Source organism: Macaca thibetana, chromosome 2 (assembly GCF_024542745.1).
Source record: "Macaca thibetana thibetana isolate TM-01 chromosome 2, ASM2454274v1, whole genome shotgun sequence".
In the NCBI taxonomy this organism is placed as follows: Eukaryota; Metazoa; Chordata; class Mammalia; order Primates; family Cercopithecidae; genus Macaca; species Macaca thibetana.
Window position 1 is genome coordinate 10,374,836 of NC_065579.1, and position 14,297 is coordinate 10,389,132.

Consider the following 14,297-nt stretch of genomic DNA (forward strand, 5'->3'; position numbering starts at 1 on the left):
TTAAGTTGCTCTTAAGAAAGATGTGGGCCAGGGCTGGCAGTGGTGAAGTGGAACTTCATCTTCAGAGAGCTGTCAGGTCTCAGCCACCGTGCTCTGTATATTCCTCCTGTGCATTCTATTAGCTCCTGAGCTCCCAACCTTCTCCTTTCCACAAAATTAGACACATCTGAAATACAGAGCAAATAGTCTCACAGGGGAAAAAACAAAAAAGATGAAGCAGTGGAGGAGAGGGGACACAGTAAAAACTACAAAATATTTCCATGCACATGGAAGGGTCAGTGTCCTTCCACACAAAGTGAGTTTGTCTGGAAACTCCTGCTACATGGATCGAAGGTTCACCTTGTTTATCTGCAAGGGCACAAGAGCTTGGCTTATCCATCCAGGGCATTGCTCCCACCAACCGCACCTGCAACAGTGGTGAAGAAACCATAGAACTCTGAGATGTATTATTATTATCACACTATCCTCAGGAACTGGGAGATAGTAGGGTCAATATTCTATACAGCAATTAGAGGTGCTGACCTGTTTGAATTCTCTTGGTCTCCAGGGCAGAGGATGTTGGTGGTGATGATGATAATGCTATCAATAACTTTCTGTCATACTGAGTCATACTGCTACAAAGCACTTTCACATTTATTGGCTCATTTTATCTCAAAAGCGCACTGGAGACCCCATTCACCTTCAGAGTGTCCCCAAAAGATAAGCCACCATGGCTAGTAAGTGGACTTCAATATAGACTCATGATTTAGAGCGGAATATACTGGAACTTTTGGGATTTGCATTGTGGTATTGCCCTTACCAGCTGGGTGACCTTAGACAAACCACTTCACCCCGCCGAGCCTTGGCTTCTTCATATGTAAAAATGTGTTAATAATAACTGTCTCAGAGGGCTATTGTAGGGGTTTAAATGACTTCATGTAAATAAAAAGGCCATTATAAACTCTAAAACATTATGCAAATATTAATTGCCATCTATACAAGAATGGGCTATTTGCAAAAATGAATGTAAATATAGTTTGAGATGGCAGGTGTGACGTGCCTGAAAGAGCGCTTCACTTGGGATCTGAAGATGTGTTTTCTATTTTGGCCCCTACATGTCAGGTGGCAGTGAGGAGTGTGGCTTTCAGACAGGCAAACACCACCATGCAAAAAAAAAAAAAAAAAAAAAAAAAAAAAAAAAAAAAAAAAAAAAAAAACGGCAGCCACCATCCACCTGTCACCTTGTCACCTGTGGTAGACTGAATGATGGTCCCAAAGATGCTCATGTCCTAATTCCTGGAACCTGGGACTATGTTCTCCTACATGTTAAAGGGACGTTGCAGATGTGATTAAGTTAGGGGTCATGAAGTGTAGCGATTATCCCATGTCATTCAGATGAGTCCATTGGAAGGTGTAGGAGGAGAGTTGTGTGACAATGGAAACAGAGATTATGTGCATTGGAGATGGAGGAAGGGGCCATAAGTCAAAGAATACGAGAATCTCTGGAAGCTGAAAAAGGCAAGGAAATGCATTCTCCTCTACAGCCTCCAGAAGGAACTCTCTCTGCTGGCAGGTGACTTGAAATCCCAGAGAAATTAATTTTGGACGTTTGGTTTCTGAAACTGTAAAAGGATAAGTTTGTGTCATTGCAAGCCACCAAGTTTGTGCTGGCTTTGTTACAATGGCAATAGGCAACTGGTGTATACCACCTCAAAATAATCCGGGTCTTATTTTCTTTCTCCCAACCTGAATTCAACTTCTGAATAGGCCAGTGAGCATTCCCAAGTTTTCTTCTACTTTTTTGGTGGGCCAGTCTGGAGCTGACCTTTCTAGTTCTGCACAGCTTATGCATCACTGGGATTGATAACTGATAAACTAACTCATTGGTTCTGCACCCTAGATTGGCTAGAGCTCATCCTGGGGTTCTCAGGCTCAGGAAATGCAGTCTTCGTGGCTTTGAGCAAGTCAGTTAAACTCACGGGCTCTCTATTTTTTCATCTGTCATTTGGGGATAAAATTTCTTTCTATGTCTACCTCACAGGGTGAAGATTTAAGAGAAATGATATCAATGAAAGCTCTCTGCCACTTATAAAATGCTCTACAGGTGTGAACCCTGTTATCATCATCATTAGTATTATTTTATTTTATTTTTAAAAGAATAAAAACTTTATTAAATGAAATGAGTTATAATTAAGAGTTTCTGTTTTTTTCTTTCTTTAACTTTTATTTTAGGTTTGGGGGTACATGTGAAGGTTTGCTACATGCCATGGGGGTTTACTGTAAATATTATTTCATCACCCTGTACCCAATACTTATCTTTTCTTCTCCTCTTTCTCCTCCCACCCTCCCCTAGTATTATTTTAAAAACGTACAATTTTCCAGCTTAATCTCTTTCAAACTTAACATATATGTTGTGGCAATTGACAGACCCTCTGATTCTAGACAAGGTTAAAAAAATCCTAAGGAGAATATCCAGTTGAGCATTGGCTTCTAAATATCTGGATTCTTCATAAGCTTAAACTTCCAATATGGACCCCAAAATATAAAAAGCAGATGCTGTGAGGCCATTAAATAATTGTTCAGTAGTATCATCCATTTGGAGATGGTGAGGCTGGGCACATTTCACTTGCCTTTCTCTTCTTGGAACTAAAAATGGAATGACACATGCTAATCAGAAACACGGTCATCTGAAAACAGGGGCTTTAAAAATATCTTTCGGCCACAAGATTGCCAAGAGCAGAGGAGCTGTGCATTACTGCAAAGCCCTGCTTGCTGCATCTTGCCAGTGAATAATGAAGACTCCCACTAGTGACAGGTTCTTTCTCAAACACTAAAACCACAATTTACCTAAAGCTCTCCCTGGACCCTCAGAATTGTTTATTTGCTACGACCTCACTAGTCTTCTCTGACTTGATAAGGATTAGAAAAAACTCAATCATCTGGTAAATTTGCTCAGAGAAGCAGAGAATATTAGAATGCAAGGGGAAGGCGTTGGTGGAGGGGGCTCACATTTCTCAACCACTTAAGTCAAGTTTCAAGACTGCACTTTTCCATACATACTATCTAATTTCACACTACTATTCTATTTTTGTGACTACTATCCCCATTTCGCAGAAGAGGAATCTGGTGTTAGAGAGATTGGGTAACTTCAGAAGATCATACTAGAATGTGGTAAAGCAGGCTTTCCAGACCGTGTCTAGCTCATCCCTTTACAAAAGAAGGAAAGCCAGAGGAGTCGATTGCCTCAGGATCATGCACTTACTTGGTGCCCCTCTGAGTTCTAAAAGTCAGGCTCGCTGGATAATTGGTCTTGACTCTCCACTTTGAATCTACTCCCAGCGGGCTTTCCCCTGTTACTAGAGATGGTCCTGGCATGTGTCTCTGCTGCTGTAACCAGATTGAGCAGCAGAATGGAGAAAGGGGCATGTCCCAGTTGCTACCGAGGCATAACAAAGCAACCCAAAGCTTAGTAGTTTAAACTGTGGGTTAGAAACTTAGGGGAGACTAGGCTGGGCATTTCTGGCTCAGGAGCTCTCACATGGTTGCAGACAGTGGCTGAAGCTGGAAGAGTTGAGGAGGAGGGTACTGGAGCAGTGGGAGGCAGGCCAGGCATCTTTCAGGGTCCCTCCACATAATCCTTCTTTTTTTTTTAATAATACTTTATGTTCTAGGGTACATGTGCACAATGTGCAGGTTTGTTACATATGTATACATGTGCCATGTTGGTGTGCTGCACCCATTAACTCGTCATTTACATCAGGTATATCTCCTAATGCTATCCCTCCCCCCTCCCCCAACCCTGGATTAAGAAAATGTGACACATATACACCATGGAGTACTATGCAGTTATAAAAAAGGATGAGTTCATGTCCTTTGTAGGGACGTGGATGCAGCTGGAAACCATCATTCTCAGCAAACTATCGCAAGAACAGAAAACCAAACACCGCATGTTCTCACTCATAGGTGGGAATTGAACAATGAGAACACTTGGATGCCATATGGGGAACATCACACACATAATCCTTCTTTATGGACCGCTTTGGGTTTCCTCAGAATGTGGCAGCCTCAGGGCAGTTGGACTGCTTCCTTGGCAGTTCAGGGGTCCATGTGCTAGACCCTAGAGAACAAGAAGGGAATGGCATCATTTTCTTTTTGACATACCTTCAGAGATCACACAACATCACTTACTCTATATTAGAATGATTGAAAGTGAGTCTCGGCCCCACCCAGATTCAGAGGGAGGAGACTTGACCTCACCTTTCAATGGGAGAAGGCCACGAGGTATGGCAATCTGTCACGGGGAGAAAGGGCTGCAACAGTCAGAGCAAGAGGAGGCTCTCAAACCCTGAGAAGAGGGCCAGTTATTTGTGCACAAGAATCTAAAGCACAGTCTCTTATTGACAGAGAAGCCCGTTTATGAAGAGAACCTGGAAGAATACCCTATACCCTATTACTTAGCAAAAGAGCGTATTAAGCTGGCAGTGGGATGGGGCATCTTAGAGAAGTCCCCAAATTATGTCTGGGCAGATCAATCAGTTTGGCAAAAAGCTCACAGAGCAGCGGTTCCTGGAAGCTAGCAGAAAGAGTTCTATACAAATTGCCAGATTATATCTTACAGAATCAACCTTTTCTTTGAAAACATTAAAAAACTTAAGTTTTCTAAATGGCTTAGTTATCGTAAAACATCCCTATGTTCCCCCCAACTTAGCCGAATGTTAATAGATTCTGGATATACATTAACAACCGTTTCCACACAATTATCCTTCAATAAAGCTATTTTAAAAAAATGAAAAGGAAATGTTATCTATCAGGTTGCTTTTTACTTTATTTGATGTATTTTTATCTCTTAAATGAACATTTACCTTTTCCAAGTACTATTCGATGTCCTGGTATGAACATGAGGAGATCACCCTGCCTTCGACAGGTGAGAGCCACCCACTCAATACAGAGGGGGCAGGGGGTACAGGGTGGGGAGCCATGTGTGCTCCATGAATGAAGTCCCAGGCCCAGGTTTCTGACGGTACCATGTGGAAGATAGCGTTTAAATCCTGCTGTGAATATGACTGACTGAAACCCTTGGTGCAAGTGTATGGTTGTTAGCTGAGCATTCTCCTTGGGTCATTCATTGTGTGAATTAAAAGAAACAAGATATGTGAAGTACTTGGCACTTGGCATGTGGTGGGCATTCAGAAAAGTGGACTGATTTTGTTATTGGGTTGGGTTTTATTATAATTTAATACTAACATTGTGGTATGAAAAGTGACTTCCTGTTTACAAATCACTTTCTTGTTTTTCATCTCAATTAATGATAGCAATCCTGTGATTCAGGCATTGTAATTATGGTCCCGATTTTACACACTGGAACATTGATAGTCAGGGAGATCAAGTGACTTACTTGGGGTCACTTAGCTAACACGTGGCAGAGCAGGGATTTGGAACCCGACAACGACACCAAAGCTATCACTTTTCCTCTTAGCATGCTGTTCCCTAAATTGACAGGTGACCTTGTGCAAGCATTCCATAGCCCACCCTTCAATCTGGCCTTCAATTTCTACTTCTGCGAAGTGAAAGGACTGACTTAAATTATGTCTGAGGCCCCATCCAGGTTCCAGCGACTCTGATTAAAAGCGTATGTTCAAGCACAGGCCCTGCTTGCTGCAGAGCTCCTTGTGCAGATCCGAGCCCGACTCCAGAGGGGGCTAGAGCCTGGACCTGTGCCCACATCACAGGCCTGGCTTGGCGTCCATCACTGTCTTTGACTGCCAAAGGACAGAATTCTCTAGAGGACCTAACTCCAATCTGGCCAACTTTTGATGGCCTAAATTATCCTCTGACGTCGAACTTTTGATCATCTGAAGCTTATTTTAAAAATGGCTTAGAAATAGCCATTACATCTCTCTGGAGACCCCTTCCTTTCTTACCCTCATCATGTTCCTTCAACAACAGGGAAGGGAAACTGCGAGACAGGAAATCTGTATGTAATTTTTGTCTTTACTGTTGCCTTTCTGTGTGACCCTGGGCAAGTCATGTCATAAACGGAGGCTTATCAATAGGGTTATCCTTTCTTAATGATCTAGGAAGCCATGTGGCTTCCCCTTCAGAGAGAATTAGAAGACCTAGGTTACACATGACTTCTAGGTAAGAAAACCGTCAGATTTTCTGTAACAATTAGAAACATCATTCAGGGCCAGTTTATTTTAATTGCCCTTCTTTAAAAACAGTTTTTCTACCGTATTGAAAAGGAAGTAGATGAGGAAAATGCTTTCCATATCTGGCCCCAAGAGAAGTTGTAAGTCTTAAAAGTAATATTAGGTTGAAATAACATCATTCCATTTTTTTTTTTTTTTTCTGTTCACCTCTTCCCTGTTTATGGATGGGATCCAAAGTGACTGAAGGTCACACAGAAAGTAAGTCTGTGAGCCATGCTGATTGAAGTCTTTCTGCACCTTTCCAGGTATTTCTTTTCCTGGGTCATGCTACTTTGCTCAGGTTCTAACTCGTCATCTGGCTTCATTCTGCAGAGACTCAGGCAGGAGACTCCTCTATCTCCTAAAGAAGGGAAAGAGATGCTGGACTTTGCAGAGGCTGAGGGGCATCTCCCCTCTGGCCCCTCTGCCTCCAAATTAAGAAGTTTTGTTTTAGTTTCATTTCAACAGGGAGAGAGAAGAAAGAGCCGCCTGACCCATGCTCCACTTCCAGGACAGAGACAGCTTAGAGCCCTCTCCGGTAGCTCTCTGAATGCTGCCAGCAGTCCCAAGAGTTAGAGAAGAGGTCAATTGCAACAGCCCTATGAGAGCAATTGCACAATTTACTACGAGGCCACAGGGCAGGGGATGAGATGATTCTGGCCATGCAGGGCAGTGGATAAAATGCCGGCCAGGCCTCTGGTCACCACTGTGCCACCAACTCACTTTATAACCGAAGGCAAAGTATCAGACCTCTTTAAGCCTTCATTTCTCTGTCTGTCAAAGTAGGACATGTAGTCTTTTGCAGAACAAAAAACTATCAGATCGTACCAGATACCCGAAAGTATTAGATAATACTGTGGTATTATCTAACCCAACCTGTTTATTTGATATGCTTGGTAACTGAGTACTGGAGACGGGGAGTGTCTTGCCCAGTGTTACATGGCTGGAAATAGCAGGGTCACTTCGAGAAGACAAGACCTCTCTTGCATACTGAAGTGCTGCTTTCTATTTTAGATGCTCTCCAGGGTTCTCCCGGGATCCAGGAGTCTGCTGTTCTAAAGACATCACCCTCTATCAGCTCTGGCTGCCATCTTTGGACATGGTCTTGTGTCAGTCACCATATGTTTCTTTTGGGACTCTTGGGGACATATAATGTCCAGCTACTTCCCTCATTACAGAGTTCTTCAATGTCATGGAAGGTCATCCAAATGGTCTCAGCAAAGCTTCGGGTGGGTCTTTGTGATGTTTGCGCTCATCCAGGTTCATTTCAGGCAGAACCTTCAGACAGATGCTGAGCAAGGTCAGGGGCAGCATGGCCTTATGTTTGTAGAGAGAGACATTAGAGTGACCACTAGAAGACCTGTGTTCTAGTCTCACTTGCCCCTTGAATGGCCTTGTGACCTCAGACAAGCTTCCAAGGCGGTCTCTTCATATGTAAAACAAATTGGTTGAACTAGATGATCCGTAAGGTATCTTCCAGCTCTGACATTCCGTAGCAGAATATTCCCAAATCTCTCCATTCCTTAGGGAATTTTGTTTAGAAACTAGGAGGATAATCTTTGCCCCAGGAAATCTGGGAATGCTTGCAGGCCTGAGGATCATAAAACAAATATTAGAAAGGAGACCTAAGAATATAACGTACACTTGGGCCTACCTGAGGGTGAAGGGTAGGAGGAGGGAGAGGAGCCGAAAAAATGACTATTGAATGCTGGGCTTAGTGCCTGAGTGACAAAATAATCTGTACAACAAACCCTTATGACACAAATTTACCTATATAACAAACCTGCACAGGTACCTCTGAACCTAAAATAAAAGTTTAAAAGATATATATAATGTTCTGTACTTTGGGTTCATATTTTCCAAGGTCCATAACAAAAGTTCAAAACATAATTACATCTTAATTTTCATATGTGGAGAGGTAGATGGGGAGATGTTTGTTAAGGGAATTAATTATACAGTATCAGAATATTATTGCATTTGATTATACTGGGGTGACATGATAGGATTCACAGCTTCACAGACATGGATCCTGCCTTCAAAGCTCACATCTTCTTAGGGAAGCTCAGGCAAAGGCATAAATAACCCAAATACAAAATATGACATTTTAGAACCAATAGAAAGGATTTTAGAGGGGAGAAGAAACACCTCCTGTTTGGGGATATCAGGAAGGTCTTTATGGAGGAATTTGAATTTGAGATTGGTTTTGGGAAATAAATGACAATGAGAGGTAAAAGGAGGCCAATCAGAGGAGATACTATGAATCAAAACAGAGACAGGGAAATTATGTGAGGTTTAGCCACTAGTGAATGGGCCATTTGCCTGGCTAGGGCACAAGACTGTGAAGAGAAGTGGTGAGAAAGAGGACTAATTATATGTCATATCTCTTTGGCTAGTACACAAGTACTTTTATGTCAAAATCTTTGTTGAATTCATCTTTATTTCCCTACTAAGGATGGCACATAACCATCTCTCAAAGCTTGTTTAATGAATAAATCAGTTATATTGCATGGCACTTTTCCTCCTAAACCATCAAGGCACAGTATAGACACAGCCATATCTTAGACTCTGAAATCAGGTTGAATATAATACTTATCCTGTAGATGTGACGTACCATCCCTCAGCCCTATAACTGCAGATAGGACATCTCTCACCTGGGGAAGGGAGTTGTGTCATGTTCACCGGCTCCCAACAGTTAAAATGTGACATATACATAACATGTACAAGATGCTGAATTCAGCAGCTCTGATGCAGAAAAAAGCCCATCAACTCCAGTGCTTTGCAATGGCCTGTGGGGCCAGTTCTAGGGACAGCAAAACAAAGAGAGTCTTAGGAACTATCTCTGGGTTGCAACAAATGAAATCCCCTAAGAATATGTGTTGATAAATATTTACTGAGGTTCTGTCACTTAGCAATGCAGTAACCAGACTGCTGCCGAAAGGAAAACAAACAAACAAAAAGACTGAGGGGGAATCTGGACTTTCCTGTATCCAGAGTATAGTGGTGGATAAGAAACCCATATTTCTATTGACATGAGAAAATTGTATAGAAATACATATATCTATGTACAAATGGGTACAAGTAAAACTAAGGAAATCTGAATAAGATACATAGATTATATCTATGTCAATAGCTCAGTTGTGATATTGAACCAGTACATAAGATGTTACCATGGAGAAAAACTGAATAAAGGGTACACGGAATCTTTCCATATTATTTCTTATACCTGTATATGAATCTACAATTATCTCAGAAATTTGTTTTAAGTGCCAGGTGGATTCACTGGTAATTTTTCTAAAAAAGAAATTATACCAATTTTCCATAATCTCTTCCAGAAGATAAAAGGAAATTGAATACTTCCTAACTCTTTCTATGAGGCTAGAATTATCCTAATACCAAAACCAGAAAAAGACATTACATGTAAAGAAGTAAACTACAGACCAATATCTCTCATGAACATAGATGAAAAAATTATCAACAAAATATTAGCAAATTGAATCCAACAATATATTAAAAAATTATAAACGAAGACCAAATGGGATTTATCCCAGGTATGTAACGCAGGTTAAACATTTAAAAGTCAATTAATGGAGGCCGGGGTGCGGTGGCTCATGCCTGTAATCCCAGCACTTCGGGAGGCCGAAGCAGGTGGATCACCTGAGGTTGGGAGTTGGAGACAGCCTGAGCAATATGGAGAAACTCTGTCTCTACTAAAAATACATAATTAGCCAGGTGTGGTGGCTCATGCCTATAATACCAGCTACTCAGGAGGCTGAGGCAGGAGAATCACTTGGACCTGGGAGGTGGAGGTTGCGGTGAGCCGAGATCACACCATTGCACTCCAGCCTGGGCAACAAGAGCGAAACTCCATCTTAAAAAAAAAAAATCAATTGATGTAATTCATCACATCAAGAGGCTAAAGAAAAAAAAATCACATGATTATATGACCAGATGCAGAAAAAGCCTTTGACAAAGCCCAACACTCATCCATGATAAAAACTCTCAGCAAAATAGGCATCCAGGGAAACTTCCTCACTTGATAAAGAGCATCTACAAAAATACCTACAGTTAAAATCATACTTAACAGTGAGAAACTCAAAGCTTTCCTACTAAAAACGGGAACAAGGCAAGGATGTGCCTTTTCATCACTGGTTGTCAACATCATACTGGAAGTCCTTGCTAATGCAATAAGACAAGAAAAGGAAACAAATGGGATACAAATTTGGAAGGAAGAAATACAACTGTCTTTTCACACAGAAACAAATGACATAATTATCTACACAGAAAATCCTTAAAATATGACAAAGAATACCCTCCTAGAAGTAATAAGTAATTTTAGCACTGCTGCAGGAGACACAGTTAATACACAAAAGTTAATTGCTTTCCTCAACACAGGAAATGAACAAGTGGAATTTGAAATTAAAAACACATTATCATTTACATTAGCAATCCAAAAGTGATGTACTTAGGTATAAATCTAACAAGTATGTGCAAGAGGAAAACTGCAAAACTCTGTTGAAAGATATCAAAGAACACATTAATGAAGAGGTATTCTGTATTCATGGATAGGAAAACAACAGCGTTAAAATTTCAATTCTTTCCAACTTGATCCCTATAAAAATATCAGCAAGAATATCAGCAAACTGATCTTAAAGTTTACATAAAGAGGTGAAAGGCCCAGTATAACCAACTCAATATTGAAGAGGAAGAACAAAGTCAGAAGACAGACACTACCAGACTTCAAGACTTACTATAAAGCTACACTTATCAGGGCAGTGTGATATTGGCAAAAGAATAGACAAATAGATCAATGGAACAGAATAAGGAGGCCAGAAATAGACCCACGCAAATATAGTTAACTTATCTATGTCAAAGGAGCAAAGGAAACATAGTAGTGCAAAGATAGTCTTTTCAACAAATGGTGTTGGAATAGCTGGGCATCCACATACAAAAAGAATCTAGATAAAATCTTTATACCCATCACGAAAATTATGATCTACAAAATGGAACATAGATCTAAATGGAAAATGCAAAGCTATAAAGCTCTTTAAAGATAACACAGGAGAAAACCTAAATGATCTTGGGTGTAATGATGACTTTTCAGATATAACCACAAAAGCATGGTCCTTGAAAGAAATAATTGATAAAGTGGACTTCATTAAAATTAAAAACTTATGTTCTGCAAAAGACAATGTCAAGAGAATGAGACAAGCCGCAGACTGAGAGAAAATATTTGCATAAGACACATCTCAAAAAAAGACTGTAATCTAAAACATAAAGAGAAGTCTTAAAATTCAACAATAAGAAAATGAACAACCTTATTAAAAAACAGGCAAAAGACCTAAACAGACACCTCATCAAAGAAGATATATGGACAAGTAAGCCTATGAAAGGATTTACAACATCATGTGCAATGAGGTAATTGCTAATTAAACTTACAATGAGATACCCACAACATGCCTGTTAGAATGGCCAAAGTCTAAAACTTGGGGCAGCGGGAACTTTCATTTATTGCTGATGGGAATGCAAAAACGATACAGCCACTTGAGGAGACAGTTTAGTAGTTTCTTATGAAACAAAACATACTTTTGCCACATAATCTAATGATAGTGCACGTGGTATTTACCAAAGTGAATCGAAAATTTATGTCCACACAAAAACCTGCAGATCAATGTTTATAGGAGCTTTATTCATGACAGCCAAAACCTGGAAAAACCAGTAGATGAATGGACAAAAAAAATACAGTGCATAAAAATAATGGACTATTCTTTGGTGCTAAAAAGAAATGAGCTGGCCGGGTGCAGTGGCTCACGCCTGTAATCCCAGCACTTTGGGAGGCTGAGGTGGGTGGATCAAGAGGTCAGGAGATCAAGACCATCCTGGTTAACACAGTGAAACCCCATGTCTATTAAAAATATAAACAATTAGCTGGGTGTGGTGGCACAAGACTGTAGTCCCAGTTACTCAGGAGGCTGAGGCAGGAGAATCGCTTGAATTCAGGAGGTGGAGGTTGCAGTGAGCCAAGATCGTGCCACTGAACTCCAGCCTGGGTGACAGAGTGAGACTCTGACTCAAAAAAAAAAAAAAAAAAAAAAGAGAAAAAAGAAAAAAAAAAAAAAAAAAAGAGCTCTCAAGCCATGCAAAGACATGGTAGAAACTTAAAAGCACATTACAAAGAGAAAGAAGCCAATCTGAAAAGGCTACCTACTGTTTGATTCCAGTTACACGACTATCTGGAAAAGGGAAAACCATGGGGATAGTAAAAGGAGCAGTGATTTCCAGGAGTGAAAGGGAAGGAAGAAATAAATAGGCAGAGCACGAAGGATTTTTAGGACAATGAAACCATTCTGTCTGACACGATGATGGTGGATACATGTCATTGCATCTTTGTCAAAATCCATGGAATAAAATGTACAACACCAAGAGTGAAATCTAATGCAAACTGTGAAGTTTGCATAATAATGATGTGCCAATGTAGGTCTATTGATTATAATAAACGTACCACTTTGGTGCAGGATGTTGATAACTGGGGAGGTTGTGTGGGTATGTGTGTTGAGGGAGTGGGGAGAACAGGCAGTATATGGGAGCTCTCTATATTTTGCCCAAATTTGCTCTGAACCTAAAACTGCTCTAAAAAATAAAGTTGATGAATTAAGAAAAGAAGATGGTCTTCAGTAGCAGTTCTCAAAGTTTTGTCTTGGAATCTCTCTAAATCTCTGGAATCCTATCAGAAGGTTAACTAATTTCATGATAGCACTGACACATTATTTGCCTCTTTCAAACTCATTTTATCATAAATGTACAGTGGAGTTTTCCAAAGGCTGCGTGACGTGATATTGCGACAGTCTGAACGTAGCAGCAGCTAGGGGAATCCAGCTGTCCTCAAGCCAGACATTGAAGAGATAACTGCAAAAATATAAAACAGCATCACTCTTCTCACTGTATCTGTTTTGGTTTAGAAAAATAGTTACTTTTCAAAAAATATGTTATTTATTTTAGCATGTAGTGTGTTTATTATTTTAAGTAAAATAATAAATACTTTTTAAAAAGAATTCTGATGTTTGTTACTTTGTGCAGGAGATAAGATGAAAACACAGCAGTGAAAAGGGTATGCATTGGGACTGAGCCTCTCTCAGCCAGCATAAGTAGAGAAGGCTTCTCATCAGGCAGAAAGTAGCATTTGGATGTGCCTTTAAAAAACGGGTAGGATTTAGACACTTGAAGATTGCTGAGAAATGAGAAGAAGACATTAAGCAGAGGGCAAGCATAGTAGACAAGACCCGTGCACAACGAACATAGAGCCTAAAGCACAGCATAGAAAATGGAGGATAACACTGGGAAGTTGGATGGGTCAAAAGCAGGTGAACATGTGTGGAGAAAAGAAAAATGGGAAACTTTATATCCTGAAGTCCTGGTTAAAGGGAGGAAGTGGTTTTTCCTTTGTTTTTATTGTTGTTGTTTTAAATCAAGTTTATTGAAGTGTAATTTACATACAATAGATTTCATCCGTTTTTAGCATTGAATTATCTGATTTTTGACAAATACATATAGTCATGTAACCATAATCAAGATCTAGAACAGTTGCATTACCCCAAAATATTGGTTCTTACCCTTCTGTGATCAATGCTTCTTCTCGCCCCCTATCTTGAATATAGATCACCTGGCAACCAATGATCTATATTCAAGGCCAGTATTTTTTCCTTTCCTGAAACATCATAAAAATGGCATCATAGAGTAGGTAACTTTTTGAGTATAGTTTCCTGCACTTAACATAATGCATTGAACATTTATCCATTTTGTTATGTGCATCAGTAGATCATTGCTTTTTATTGTTGAGAAGAAACTGGTTGTATTCATTTTCTAGTTTGTTTAACCACTCACCAATCAACAGACATTTGGGTTATTTCTAGTTTTGGTCAATTATGAATAAAATTGTTGTATACATTCATTAATAGGAATTTATGTGAATATAAGTTGAAAAGTGGTTTTATTTCAAGTAAAAGTGGTGAACATAGTTCAAAAAAAAAAACCAGATGAATAGAATCTCAGCTCCAACAGTGTGCCTGCCTTTTTTATATCCTGCATGTTGGTGGTTTAATGACTGTAGCATCAGGATTCCCAGAATTAATTATT

General features: G+C 40.0%; 1 protein-coding gene across 8 annotated transcripts in view; it reads left to right on the plus strand.

Moving 5' to 3' along the window:
- SST (somatostatin) overlaps positions 1 to 14,297 on the plus strand; it is a 1,150,223-nt gene that overhangs the window by 926,482 nt on the left and 209,444 nt on the right. The window contains exon 1 of one of the 8 annotated variants that reach the window (XM_050779312.1): positions 9,755 to 9,764. The exons of the other annotated variants lie outside the window; for them this stretch is intronic. The gene's annotated coding sequence lies outside the window, so the exon portion shown is untranslated. Of the gene's footprint in view, positions 1 to 9,754; positions 9,765 to 14,297 lie in introns of those variants that run through there. 8 annotated transcript variants of the gene reach the window in all.